The following is a 13,219-nucleotide window of genomic DNA, read 5'->3' as shown; positions in this document are numbered from 1 at the left end:
AGGGAAGCCTGGCGTGCTGCAGTTCATGAGGTCACAAAAAGTTGGACATGACTTACTGGGTGAACAATAACAAGAAGAACCTCTTTGTCTCTCTTTTTGTGTCTGTCCATCCCTCTCTCTTGCTTTCTACTGCCTCTACCCATACCCTGCCTTGTTGTCTTCCTGCCTTGTTTTCTCCCAGTGCATCCCTCCTTTCTCGAGATCGGCCACTGGGACACGGAAAGCCTCTTTTCTATATAAAGTAGTGTGTTCCTCATTCTGATCCTCTACTTCCCTTCTACAGTCTCACACAGTCTTGCCCCTAAGCACGACAAAGCATCTTTCTTACACTCCTAGATCTTCAGAAAGCAGGGAAGGAATTCTTCCTGATAGTGGAAATTGTTGTTTTTCCTAATTATTTTTTGTCATAGCTCCTTTCATTAAAAAAATAAAATTATAGTGGTAAATCCACAGAATCCTAGGAGAAACTTTTTTTAAAAAGATGGGTGTATAGTTTTAAACTCTTAGTTTGACTCAGTGGTAAAGAATCTGCCTGCCAATGCAGAAGCCGCAGGAGATGTGGGGGTTCAATTCCTGAGTCGGGAAGTTTTCCTGGAGGAGGAAATGGCTTCCTACTCTGGTGTTCTTGCCTGGGAACTCCTCCCACCAGAGGAGCCTGGTGGGCTATAATATAGTCCATGGCATCGCAAAGAGTTGGACGTGACATAGCAACTAAACGAAGCAAAAATGAAATAGTAAGCTGGAAACCTATGGATTCATTTATGCAGGTGTAGTTATTGATGAGTAAGACTTCACATTTGGGAAGTATGATGGTGAGTCTACAAAAGACTGTGCATCACCATGATTTAGTCTCTGCAGTCAAGAATGCAGATGGATTTTCCTACAAGGCTTTCCTGATAAATGGCAAGTTGATGTTTTTGCTAATAAAGTATCAACCCAGGAAGTAAGCACTGATTGCAAAAAGACATTTTTGTGAACCCTAACATTTGAAAATAACCTGTTTTCCATTTACTTCCAAAGTAACAGCCCAAACTTTCTGTTTGCTCTAAAGTAATCCTCACAAGGATATCCAACCAGTCCATTCTAAAGGAGACCAGTCCTGGGTGTTCATTGGAAGGACTGATGCTGAGGCTGAAACTCCAATACTTTGGCCACCTCATGAGAAGAGTTGACTCATTGGAAAAGACCCTGATGCTGGGAGGGATTGGGGGCAGGAGGAGAAGGGGACGACAGAGGATGAGATGATTGGATGGCATCACCGACTCGATGAACATGAGTTTGAGTAAGCTCCGGGAGTTGCTGATGGACAGGAAGGCCTGGCATGCTGAGATTCATGGGGTCACAAAGAGTCAGACACGACTGAGCGACTGAACTGAACTGAACTGAACTGAATCCTCACAACTTCAGAAATAGTACAAAAACCATAACACACTCAGCTGCTAAGTTAACTTGTACTACATTGAACATGCTGTAATCTAATACAACAGAGATATTTTTATTTCCCTAAAGACATGCCTTTCTCATTGCCTAAGACATTTTCTGAGATCTAACAAACTTCTGGCATGGATAGAACAAGACGGTTTCACTGTACTGTAAAGGAAAAAAAAAAACAAAAACAAAAACAAAACCTGTAACTAACTCTAGACCAAGCTGTGCGGATTTTTTTTTTTTTTTTTCACAGCTGGAATACTAGTTTTTATTACAGCTCAACTGGCATAGCAAATTAAAATTCATCTCTGTTCGCTAAACTGCTACTTAAAATGGCTTCTACCAACTGTTACTGTTGAATATTATGTTGTCATTTATGCATTTAGTGGGAATGGCTCAATAGCATGAATATTTTAAAACAAGTACATAGGAAGTACTTTTCCCCCCATTGGTTTTCAATAGTTTACTATCTGAATTATGTTTTGAGTTCTTGGTCAAACTCAGCTTAATTTTCACTGGTGATAAGGCAGCTGTCGACTGAATTAATTAGACACTCTTTATAGGTACATTATAGCTGCAATTCCTGATTATAGCCAAACAACTCTATTTTATTACTTCTCTGTTACATTACTCTGCAGATTTGTCACTTATGAAAACCAAGGGATTTTCAGTGACAATTCAACCTTCCTCACACAATGCATGACACATTGTTAACAACAACAATGACAAAAGATCCTTCCCTTTGTTTCTGTGCATTCTACATTTATTTTCATTGAGCACAAAAGTCTGCAGACTATCTTGAATGAATTACATATCCGGCATTTGTTTACTATGCTAAGATTATAAGTGTTTATGAGCACTTTTATTTTTGGTATTAATGAAATAAAACAAAGAAAAGCACTCAGTGTCATGATGTATCTGCATACAAAATCAGCATGTTATTTCTTCCCTTAATACTCATAATCCTAATTACCTCCTTGGGGAAACCTTTACCGACATTCCAGACAGAATAAACCATATTCTCGTCTGAGTTATACTCTATATTTCCCGAATCATTCTGCTCTTTTTCTTACTAGAATGTTTTTTAAACTCTTGGTTTACATGTCTATCACAGAGGTAAGATCATGGTATATATCCTGCACTTCATTAAACATGGGAATGCCCAACCCAATCTCCCTTACTCGAAAGTCCCTATCATTACTGAAATATTGCAATAGAATTTTCATGACTTGTTTGAATGATAAGGAAAATATGTAAAAGCAAGAAAAATTCAGCTGAGTTATTTTATCTAAAATTCTGTTCTAATCAAATCTTGAAGTCATAGTTTATCTATTATACTTGCCACTTAGATAGCCTCCCTTTTCCAAAAAAAAAAAAGAACTTCATAGGTGATAATTTGTTGAAAACTACCTCTATGTTTATTTTTTTCCTAGTGATTTTCATTCATTAACTTCAAATGAAAAGAGTACGTTTTTATAAGCCCTAAATTGAGAAAAAGCGCTTAGATTCAAAGACATAGAGTCATAATTTTGCTTCAGAAAATAAAAATGTAGTTACAATTCACCATTATTTTTTGCAGGGTTATCAAAATTACAATTCATCTACTATTTTCTAGAACACAGAGATTCTGCTTCATTATGCAGATTGTTTCTTAAAGGATCAGATTCTTACAAGCATTTAACACCAAGAGGGGTACAAGGCACATCTAATTTATAACAAATTTGTTTTCCAGTGTTTTATCCTAGGATACACAAAAAGAGATGACAAGAAAGAGAAGAAACCTTTGTGATGGTTTTATAGCCACCAGTAAGAAAAATGTTAACCTTTTCTTCCTTTAATATCTTGCTAGAACAACATCTTTACCTGGCATTTATCCTCTTAGCTATCTTAATCACATTGTACACTGTGAATGCCAAGAAAAATGTGCATCGGTCGTCCTTAGTAAAATGTCATGTATCTGACAACCCAGCTTGTTACTTACTACTCAGGCCCTGAATAAGTTGATGTATTCTGTTTGTCGTAATACTTAATGTTAGGGAAACTGAGGAACAAAAAATTTATATGACAAAAAAGTTCACGAGAAAATAGCTGCAACAAAGCACTTTGGATAAGCCAGGATCTGTGATATTTGATAGATCTAAGAACTGAGCTTTAAGCTAACTTGCTAAATAATTCTTATCATCTTTATATATTCTTTATAGAATAGTATTTATAAAGAATGCTTATTTCTTTTAAATAGAACAAGTATGGTTAGCCCTAAATGATATTTCATGAAAAAAAAAAAAAAGAGTAACATATATTCCTTACACCTTGGACAAATGAAGTTTGGGCATTAATAACTTGCTACTAGTAAATACTAGTAGGCAAATATTTTCCCATCCATTATATTTCATCAAGTGAAAAAAAAAAAAAAAAAAGTGGCGATTTTACTGCTTACCAGCTGGGAAAACTGGGAAACACTGTGGCTAACCTGGAGGGTTTTGTTTTGTATTTCCTTCTTTTTCTGTTTTTAGAATTGAAATAAAGCATTCTTCAGGAGTTGGTTGCAACTTTGTAACTTTATAAGTCAGATAATCATGTCATATTGGGAAATTAAAAATAAAGGACATTCTGTACTTGGGACAAAAGGAAAATTGTTGCTTTATTAAGGAATATAATAAGTGTAGTTTGAAGCCTAGGTAGGATTTTTATATGATTATCTTTGGGGTATATTAGATAAGCATCTTCAGGTCTGTCCTTTGAAGTATCATCTGTATTCTCAGTATGAATTTCTAACAAGATTTTCACATTATTTTTTATGCTATTGAAAGAAATTGCATGTCTACATAGAGAAGACAGTGACACATATACACAGAAAGCCTTTCCATGAAAATCATCAAGAATGATGCCGTAGTGGTATGATTCTAGAATGAACACGCCACAGTGGTCGGGTGAATGATCATGAGCTTTAAGCATTGTGTGGTGCCAGAATATCTCATCTCAAAATATGACATTTTAGCTTAAGCATTATTTTGAGCTTAAGGCAGTTTAGAAGAAGGTTCCAGAAAAATGTCTCTGCCTTCCCCCTATTTGCCTAAAATCAGGACAGAAATTTTAAAAGGTGTGCCCCTCTCCACTGTACCAGGAAGGACAAAAGTTAATCATTCAAGACCACTTTAGACCTTCATCAGCTGGGTGATGGCACCAAAGCCATCTACCTAGTAAATTTCATGAATGAACCTTTCTCTATCATTAGTTTCCATGTATTTTCCTTACAATTTGCAGCCCAAGAAACTTAAAATCCTTCTCCTCTGCCTTGTCACTCCTTTTAAAATGTATCTTGCCTTTGCTAGGATACTACATAAACCCAAGTTCTAGCCAACTCTTTGTGTTACTCATCCATGAGTGCTCCCATGTGTAAGGAAGATACATGTGCTAATAAACTGTTTTTCTCCTGCGAATCTGCCTTTTGTCAATCTAATTTACAAGGCCTCAGCCAGAAAATCAAGAAGGCTAGCAGGGGAAAAAAAAACTCCTCCTTTGCAGCATCCACTTGATTAGGAGTATAAATAATTTTGCTTAAAAGCTGTAATGTCTTATCCCAGTTTAAGTTCTTTTATAACCTCTACATTCCTTCTGATATTTTACTGAAGTTTCCCAAGTCATATCATTACTGTCCCATCTACTCATTTAGTTAAAAGTATTTATCAAATCTCTCCGCTGTGATAGTGTTGGGTTGGCCAACCCAATACTTTCCCTGATGGAACTTAGAGCAGTGAAGATAGGGTTACTGATACAAATTAATGGACATTTGCAAATTATGCTGCGAATTTGGAAGAAAGGAAGAGAAGTCTCATAATAGTAACGAATAGATGTGACCCTGTGAGAATGAAGAAGGGGAGGAGAAGGCCAGACTTAGCTGGCCTAAGGAAGTAAAACAAAAACTGAGTTTTACGCTTTATGATCTGTTCAATACGTATGTTCTGGACAACATAGCTGCCTGTGGCTACTGTGCACTGAAATATAGCCTGGGTGACAGAGGAATTGGGTTTTTTAATTTATTCAAGTGTAATTAATTTAAAGAGCCAGATGCAGATAGTACTTCTAGATATACTAAATGACTCCACTGCCCCATACATATGGTGCACCCCTATTTCTAGGGTTGCATACACAGTTGCCTTTTTCCTAAATATAAATTTGTGTGATTACGTTTATATAAATATAAAATTGTGCAGTTTTCATCAGCCCAGGAAATAGCTGAAGAAGGAAAAAAGAAAAACACCAATACAGTATACTGACGCATATATATGGAATTTAGAAAAACGATAACCCTGTATGCGAGACAGCAAAAGAGACACAGATGTATAGAACAGTCTTTTGGATTCTGTGGGAGAGGGAGAGGGTGGGATGATTTGGGGGGAATGGCATGGAAACATGTATAACATCATATAAGAAACGAATCACCAGTCCAGGTTCGATACAGGATCCTTGGGGCTGGTGCACTGGATGACCCAGAGGGATGGTACAGGGAGGGAGGTGGAAGGGGGGTTCAGGATGGGGAACACGTGTATACCCGTGGCAGATTCATGTTGCTGTGTGGCAGAACCAACACAATATTGTAATTAGCCTCCAATTAAAATAAATAAATTTAAATTTAAAAAATAAAAATTAAATTTTTTAAAAATGCAGGAGAAAGTCCACAGCTTACAGACTGCTGGTTTATATTTTCAGGCCATATATATTTTGGCCTCAAAAGTACATTTTATCTGAGATTATATAGATGCATTTTTTTAGGGGAGGAGGGATAGGTGTGATATAGTGCTTGTTTGTTTATATGTTAACCTTTTTAACTCTATTTTTTTCTTCTCTTTCTTAACAATCTGGTTCTTATAACTGTATATAACTGACTTTGTATTTATCAAGAGTCTGTGAATCTTTGCCTTTACTTGGAACATTTAGTCTGTTGTATTTAATCAAACTGTTGATATATTTGAATTATTTGAATTTAAATCTACCTTCTTAAAGTTTGTTTCATATTTTCCCAAAATATTCTGTTTCTTTTTCTCTCTTGGCTAGATTCCATTTGGAACCTTCAAAATAAAATTTTTATCATTCAGTCTTCTTTGTTATAAAAAAAGAAAGACAAAAATTAATAAGGCCACCTATACCTTTGTATTGATGTGTTACTATTTAAATAAAAGTATCTCAATTGCTGTCTTAAGAGTAAGAAGGAGGAGGAGGAAGAAGGGAAGACAGAGGAGGAGAAGGAAGGGGAGGGAGAAAAATCAGAACCCTTTAAGTTGTTTCTTGATAGTTTTGAAAACCTTATTTTCCACTTTGAGTAAGAGATTTAATGGTATAAACTATCAATCTCATATCTACATGTACTAATTTAACTTGGAAATGAAATCAAAGGATACAAAGGCTATGGGACTGTAATGATGATGAAGAATTGCAAGCATCTCTCCAGTAAAAGCTGTAAAGGTAGGCTTATCCATTAAACAGTTGTTCCAGTGCTACCTTGAACTGGAGCTCTCCCTGTAAACAATTATATTTACATTTCAGTTATAATTACTCTTGTCTAGATGCTCAGATGTTTAAAACTCACTCAGAAATTCTATTAAGTTTAATGTCATAGATAATTCTTAGTCAAATAAAGCAGTAACAGGTATAATGATGAAAATGGCCAACTTATTGATCTGTCATTTATAGATTTGTGGACTTGAGGGTCCATTCATTTTCACTCAATATTTTAATCAGTTACTATGTATCAAGTATTTTCCTAAAGGCTAGGGATACAAATGTGTAAGTCATGAATTTTGTCCCAAATAATTTTATGATCTAAATATCATTTTTTTTCACAGTATGGTCCACAGACAACCTATTAATACATCAGAATTACCTGAGAAGCATGATAAGAACACATATTTCTGATTATTACCAACTTGGAAGCTACAGGTGCCTCAGGTAAGTCTAACATATGCGAATTTTTAGGATAATTGGCCTACTGTGATGAAAGATAGGATTGGGGTGTATCAAGGTTATTTCAAGCGATACTTGGAGAAAATAGGTGGATGATTCATTAACTGAAATTGAGATTAGAGGCAACCTGTCACCATTGGGAATAGATAAAATATTCTGAAACATTCTCAAGTAGATGAGTTAAACAGGTATCTCTCACTTAGGGCACTGGAAATAAATATTTGGGATTCATCAGCACAAAGATTATCATTCAGATTGGTAATATTGCCCAAGAAGAATATTCTTGAGTACAGTAAGATTTTAATTTTTTGTAAAGAATAATAATAAAAAAAATCTTAAGGAAAAATACTCCAAAGCAAGCAGAGAACATGAAGTGCATTTCTGTGACCCCACTGGACTGTAGCCCACCAAGTTCCTTTGTCCATGGGATTCTCCAGGTAAGAATGCTGGAGTAGGTTGCCATTTCCTTCTCCAGGGGATCTTCCCAACCCAGGGATCGAACCTCCATTTCTTATGTCTCCTGCATTGGCAGGCAGGTTCTTTACCACTAGCACCACCTGGCAAGCCCACAATCAGAAGCAAGCAAGTAAAAGAAGCAATCAAAGCATTTCAAATTACATAAATTAAGATTTGAAGAGCTGATTTGTCTTTAGCCTTGCTCAGATTACAAGACTCCTATGACAGACTGGATGAAGCACAAGTTGGAATCAAGACTGTGGGGAGAAATATCAATAACCTCAGATATGCAGATGACACCACACTTAATGCAGAAAGCAAAGAAGAACTAAAGAGCCTCTTGATGAAAGTAAAAGAGGAGAGTGAAAAAGTTGGCTTAAAGCTCAACATTCAGAAATCTAAGATCATGGCATCTGGTCCTATCAATTCATGGCAAATAGATGGGGAAACAATGGAAACAGTGACAGACTTTATTTTGGGGGGGCTCAAAAATCACTGCAGATGGTGACTGTAGCCATGAAATTAAAAGATGCTTGCTCCTTGGAAGAAAAGTTATGACTAACCTAGGCAGTATATTAAAAAGCAGACATTTCTTTGCCAACAAAGGTCCATCTAGTCAAAGATATGGTTTTTCTGGTAGTCATATATGGATGTGAGAGTTGGACTATAAAGAAAGCTGAGCGCCGAAGAATCAATGCCTTTGAACTGTGGTGTTGGAGAAGACTCTTGAGAGTCCCTTGGACAACGAGGAAATCCAACCAGTTCATTCTAAAGGAAATCAGTCCTGAATATTCACTGGAAGGACTGATGCTGAAGCTGAAACTCCAATACTTTGGCCACATCATGTGAAGAACAGACTCATTGGAAAAGACCCTGATGCTGGGAATGATTGAAGGTGGGAGAAGGGGATGACAGAGGATGAGATGGTTGGATGGCATCACCAACTCAATGGACATGAGTTTGAGTAATCTCTGAGAGTTGGTGATGGACAGGAAAGCCTGGCATACTGCAGTCCATGGGGTCGCAAAGAGTTGGACATGACTGAGCGACTGATCTGAACTTAACTGACTGATGATGATATCAAGATAGGAGTCTCTTCCATTGCCTATTGCATCCTCTTAGTTGGCTGTGTCATCCACCTTGATCTCTTCTGTAGGCCCCATTAAACTGTCAGCACCTGCAGATCTCCTAGTCTCTCGGGTGCAGAGAGGAGCTATTCTCTCCTGGTAGAAGGAAACAAGTTCTAAATATATCTCTTACGGATCCATGAGTGTCACATGCCCCACACATCAACAAATCATTAGGATCTGGAAAGTAAAAGGTGCTTATTATCATCTACAGGAGCAGAGGTAGGGTTAATTATCACCACAAACACCACTACAACCACCTGAGATTCAGGAAGAGTATAAGCCTGAAAGAAAATTTGTAATGGCTTTAGGAAGTAGGAATAGAGATTAAGTAGTCAAATAGAACAAAAATGTCAACTTCACTCACTGGGCATTAAAGTCACGGTTACAGCTCGTTGTTTTAGGAATATGACTTTCTTGTCTTTTTGAAAACTAGGATATCACTTTCCTGCCTTCAGCCTCCCTGTTCCTCCCCCACTCACTATTATTCTTCAAAGATCAGTAGTTTGGCAATCTAATTTCCTGCTCACTTGAGTACCCTGGGAAGTCATAAGTCCTGACTGGGGTCCTTGAACTCATTCAAGACCTCTATTTTGGTGTCATAATGTATACACACATCTGACTGTGAGATGCATTAAATATAACTACTCATTTCCATAATCATTCACAGTTTAGCATTGTACTAAATAAGACTCACTGAATTTTTTTTTTTTTTTCTTAAATGCCTCTCTGGGCTTTGTCCACGGAAGAATGCTGTTTAAAGGGCAGCCTCAGATAATTCACATAGCTAAAGGTCATAAAGTCGGAAAAGGAAGAATGATAGAGTTGCTCAGAAAAGAAGGCAAGTGATATTAAGTGGAGGCTATTTGAGTATAGGGAAATTGAATAATGAATAGGAAAGAGACAGGGTGCTTGATTGAAAAAATGTATATGTGTACCTTAAATGTTGGGATACTATAGAGTTATTAAAAAGTAAACAGTGTAAAAGAGGAAAAACATATTTAAATCATGGAAAGTATTTGTTAGCAAAGACTTAAATTGCAATAAAATTGCATGCATTCCTTATTTTATTCTTTATACTTTTCTTTATTTCCCAGACTTTCAAAGCACATATTATCTCACAATTAAATCAAAAGGTAAACATCTGTTTGAGATTCACTCTTCTTTACTCCTCACATCAACAATACAGTATTGTAAAGTAAAATAAAGTGAAATTTAAAAAATTAAAAAAATTTTAATTTTATTGCTTACACTCAGATTTTTCTTAAAATATGCACAAGATCTTGAAGTCATATCAAGGATTCCTGTCAGAGTTCACCCAGAAAAATTCATAAAATGTACAACAGTCACTCCATTATTTTCCAAGCTTCAGTGATCCCATAACTTCAGCTATCCAGAAAAATCCAGGAAGCAGAAGGAAATTATAATTAAAGAATGCTCATATACCTAAGCAATATATTCCAAAATTTTGCTGGATGTGTAAAAATAACAGATAATTTGTTATTTTTCCTAGAAAGAGTTTAAATAATTTTATGCCTTAAGTGAGTGAAGTCGTGCAGTCGTGTCCAACTCTTTGCAACCCCATGGACTGTAGCCTATCAGGCTCCTCCATCCATGGGATTTTCCATGCAAGAGTGCTGGAGTGGATTGCCATTTCCTTCTCCAGGGGATCTTCCCAACCCAGGAATCAAACCCAGGTCTCCCACATTGCAGGCAGACGCTTCACCGTCTGAGCCACCAGGGAAGTCTTAAGTGACTATTTTTTAAGGTGATAATTCAAAAACCACATGGAAATCAATCCTAAACTAAAAGAAACAGTGTTCTCATTAAATTTCATAATATGCTTAATCTGGAAGTCAACTGAAATAATTTCTTGATTGATATTTTTTCCTTTCCTTGCAGTTCCTTGCTCAAACTGTCCTCTTATGCAGTTCAACTCATTTGTCAGTTTTCAGCTAAACCAATGGCTCTCAATATTTTTATTTTTATTATCAATCCCCAGGAACATTGAACATTTCAGACACATTTTTCCTGGTAATTCTCCATAAAACTTTAATACCATAGGTATATATAATATATATACTTGTTCTTTTTATTTTATTTAATTGTTAATTTTTATTGGAGTACAGTTGATTTACAATTTTGGTTTCAGCAAAGTGAATCAGTTATAAGTATACATATATCTACTCTGTTTTAGATTCTTTTCCCATGTAGGTCATTATAGAGTATTGAGTAGAGCTCCTTATGCTATACAGTAGTTCTTTATTAGTTATCTATTTTTATAGTGTGTATATGTCAATCCCGATCTCCCAATTTATCACCCCCCGCCATTGCCTCCTGGTAACTGTTGCTGCTGCTAAGTTGCTTCAGTCGTGTCCAACTCTGTGCGACCCCAGAGACGGCAGCCCACCAGGCTCCTCCGTCCCTGGGATTCTCCAGGCAAGAACACTAGAGTGGGTTGCCATTTCCTTCTCCATCTGGTAACTGTGATCAATAGCAATTTAGGAAAAAGTTATTTGGGTTGTCTTATAAGAATAATGTATGTTTGCCATTCATCTGTTGCCTTTTAATTTAATAAACAAACATAGATTAAAAAGATTGCCCCTTTCAAGTACACGTTCTCCTACTGTTTGCATATATGTGCTTTATATGTAACAAGAGGAAGATCTTTTTCTGCCCCAAAGAATCAATTTTCACACCCTTCGAAGTGATATCACCCTCATTGAGAATGCAAGTGCAGAGAACATCATGAAGGAAGAACTATTGGGGTTTAGGGATATGCATTCTTCATTGCACAGAAATGGCCCCCAAACTGCAGGACCCTTAGCTTCCTTGGATCATGCCCAACAAATATCAATAATATCTCTAGTCAGTGGGATTAAAAAAAAAAAAATGCTTCCTAAGAAAAGAGTTTCCTTACAGAAGAATTCCAAATTGTATATATAGGTACTCCTCATCTAGGAAGTAGGGCTTTACCCCTCCTTCACTGACCTTGGACTAGACTTATGATTGGCTTCCAATGAACTGAATAGGGAAAGAAAAACAGTAGGAACTTGATAGTTAAAGAACCTGGTACACCCCATGTTAACATGTGATAAAGTTTATCATCTCCAGTGATATCATATTGATAGCACGTGCCCTTGATATGTGTTCTTTGTGGTATTCTTTTTTTTAAAGGCATAACTCTGATCTAATCATGAAAGAAACATTAGACAAACACAAATCAAGGGGCATTCTACAAAATATCTGATTGGTCAGTACTCCTAAAACAATCAAGGTCACAGAAAACAAACAAAGGATGAATAACTTCAAAGACCAGAGGACACCAAAGAGATGTGACCATTTAAGGCAAGTACTGTACTAATTAGGGCTTCCAAGATGCCTCAGTAGGTAAAGAATCCACCTGCAATTCCAGAAATGCAGGCAGATGCAGGTTCGATTCCCAGGTAGAGAAGATACCCTGGAAAAGGGCGTGGCAACCACTCCAGTATTCTTGCCTGTAAAATCCCATGGACAGAGGAGCCTGGTGGGCTACTGTTCACAGGGTCACAAAGGGTTGGCTGCGACTGAAAGGACTGAGCACAGAGCACAGTGTACTGATTTAGATCCTGAAACACACCATGTGTTTGTGCCTGTGTGTGTGAGTTGCTCAGTCGTGTCCTACTCTGCGACCCCATGGACTGCAGCCTACCAGGATCCTCTGTCCGTGGAATTCTCTAGGCAAGAATACTGGAGTGAGTTGACATTCCCTTCTCCAGGGGATCTTCCTGACCCAGGGATCCAACCTTAAAAGATTCTAAATGGAAAAACTGGTAACATCCAAATGAAGTTGGGATTTTAGTTAATAGAAGTGTACTTTGTTAGTTTGGACAAATGCACTGTGGTAATGTAAGATAGTGACAAAATAGAAATTAAAAGAGAAGTGTATGGAACTCTCTGTTCTAAATGTACAGATGTTTTGTACATCTAAAATTACTCCAAAATAAAAAAGTTTATTTTAAAATGCCCCCCCCATACTTCCAAATGGGGCTTCCCTGGTAGCTCAGCTGGTAAAGAATCCACCTGTAATATAGGAGATCCCAGTTCAATTCCTGGGTTAGGAAGATCCCCTGGAGAAAGGAAAGGCTACCCACTCCAGTACTGTGGTCTTCCCTGGTGGCTCAGCTGGTAAAGAATTTGCTGCAGTGTGGGAGAGTGAGGTTTGATCCCTGGGTTGGAAAGATCCCCTGGAGAAGGGAATGGTCACC

Source organism: Capricornis sumatraensis, chromosome 20 (genome assembly GCF_032405125.1).
Source record: "Capricornis sumatraensis isolate serow.1 chromosome 20, serow.2, whole genome shotgun sequence".
Lineage (NCBI taxonomy): Eukaryota > Metazoa > Chordata > Mammalia > Artiodactyla > Bovidae > Capricornis > Capricornis sumatraensis.
This window is presented reverse-complemented; position numbering follows the sequence as displayed.